This window comes from Piliocolobus tephrosceles, chromosome 19 (genome assembly GCF_002776525.5).
Source record: "Piliocolobus tephrosceles isolate RC106 chromosome 19, ASM277652v3, whole genome shotgun sequence".
NCBI lineage: Eukaryota > Metazoa > Chordata > Mammalia > Primates > Cercopithecidae > Piliocolobus > Piliocolobus tephrosceles.
The window spans coordinates 37,530,361-37,532,893 of record NC_045452.1 but is presented as its reverse complement, the minus strand read 5'-3'; positions in this window follow the sequence as shown (position 1 = coordinate 37,532,893).

Genomic DNA, 2,533 nt, shown 5'->3' with positions numbered 1-2,533 from the left:
GCCTGCTGGGTCAGTGCTAAATGGCCCCCTATGAAGAAGGGCACAGCTTGAGGACCTGGAGCTCAAGGGATCACCTATTTAGATTCGCAGTCAGGACATCCAGTATAGGAGGAAACCGGATTTGGAATTCTTCTGGGAAAGGGGCCAGGAGGCACACAGGGTAGTTGGGGAGTGGGGACTTGCAAATATCAGCAGACAGCCCCCTTCCCCGACTCCTCCTTCCCACCTCCCATCCGCCATTGTCTCCCCTGGTCGTCCCTCCCCTCCTCACCCGCACTCCCAGGCGGGTTGACAGTCTCTCTGTGGAGCTTCATGCCCTCAGAACTCACCTCTTGAAAACCTTCAAGTCTGCATCCCTAGTGCTCTTCCATGACTGCGCCTCCATGACTGCGCCCTGCTTTCCACCCAGGATCTGTGCTGATTGGTTTGTTTGTAACCACACCGGGCACGTTGTCCATGTAGACACTTTATGAGGTTAATTAATGTTGCCCCATTAATCCTCAGGACAGCCACCTCCCAAGTCTGAGATGCACAACTTGCCCTATTATTCATTTCATCTTTTTCTTTAAATTGGTCCACTTTTCTTTGGCCCTAAAATGTATTTAAAGCAAAACTTTAAATTACTTTTATACTTGGAAATGCTAACCTTCCCAGCCTGGGACCAAGGACTGCTAACATAAATAGCAATTGTGCTCCCGGAATCCCAGCGGGTCTGGAACTCGAATTCACAATTCTTGTAAAGGTGTTTGTTTTTCTTTTACCAGTTGTCATGTGAATCGGTAAAGCACTTCAAAGTCTGCAGAGGACCCATATACCAAACCAGGTTCCTGAGCCCAGCCCCTGATCTTTGGACCCGATCTGCTCACAGCTGGGAGCTGGCTATTTTGGTCTCCAGGGGCTCTGGTCTCCAGTCCCAGGCACCCGGTACTGAGCCAGCAGCAGACACTCCATAAATATTTGTCAAATGAAGCACACAGATGATTAAATACATGAAATTGGAGCGTTTTATTACTTGATGGTGTGGGCTGTTAGTCAGCCCCAGCAGCGGAGCTGTGTGCCTTGGAGACTGTAGAGGCAGAAGGGTACTTTGCTAGAGCTGAGCCCCGGAAACAGGGCAGATGACTCACTTTCCAGTCCATTCATTTTTTTTCCCACCAAAATAATAACTATGTTTACTTCCAAGTTATCTTCATAGATTCAAAACTCCAATTATTTTTTAAAACATTAGTTCAAATGTAAGTTACATTTGTGACAAGCTTAAAACAACTATTTGCCACTCCAGCCTTAAGGAGACCAGTTTTAATTTTCAGAGTATGTGGGAAAGGAAGTGGTTCCCTGGTACCCCCAGGAGGCCCCCGAGCAAGCATCGTCATGTTGGGATGTGTGAGTTCGCTCCAAAGAGTGGCCGGATGGAAGTGGGGAGGCAGTGGGGAGACGCGGCTCCCCGCTACAGGCTGTGAAAGAAGGTCCGTGCCCGTTTGGAAGGGGGAGCCTGGAGACGCTAGGTCTGCAGCTTCCAATGCGCTGACTTGGGGCAGCCTCTCTCTTTCCGAGTGACTAACACAAAAACACAGTTAATGTCGTTAAAATACCCTCTCCTTTAGCTCCTCCCTCCTGTCTTCATTATTCATCTCCTGTAGCCAAAAATAAGCCTTCACTCACTGTTGCGTCTCAGGAATGTGTGAGTGTTTTCTGAGGTGTGGACGTGTGCGTGATCTGCGATGCACTTTGGCCTCTAACCCAAACATCCTTCCAAGGCTGGGAATTTTTTTTTTCCCGTATGTGAAAAAAACATCTTTCCTTTTCAAACCATCTGTAAAAAGAGGCTGTTATTTAGGAAAGGATGAGGGAACTCTCGCATTTGAAATGTACTTTAGATTTGCTCTTGGGTAATTTTTTTTCAAAAGTTACTTTCTAAGAGGAAACTCGTGTAAAAAAGCAAGACATGAACCTGCAGGGAATTAGGTTAACGAGTGAAGAAAGCCAATTTCAAAAAACTAGGCGCTGTATGATTCCTGTATCTAAACATAATATTTCTGAAATAAAACAATTTTAGAAATAGAGGAAAGATTAGTGATGCCAGGGCTCCGGGCTGCAGCTGTAAAATCGCCACAGGAGGGGCCAGGTGGAGGTGGGTATGAGAAGCTACACAGATGATTACATTGTGTAAACCTAATACATGCAAAGCAAGACGAGTAAAACAGGGCAAAACTCAATAAGATCGGTGACTGTATCAAAGTCAATATCCTAGCTGTGAGACTACTTTTTTTTGATAAAGTTTTGCAAAATGATAGCACTGGGGGAAACTGGACAAAGTGAATGATTTCTTACAACGGCATGTGACTCTGTAATTAAGGGGGAAAAAAAGCAAAGAAAAGCAGGGCAGCTGATGAGCACGTCGAGGCCCTTCTCACGGCCTGAGCACCCAGGGGAGAGCGCAGTGACCCGGCGCGTCTATTCATCCGTCCGCAGTCACCGCGCGCTGGCAGGGAAGTGGGCGGGGAATAGGGGCGGGGCGATCGACGGAAGTGAC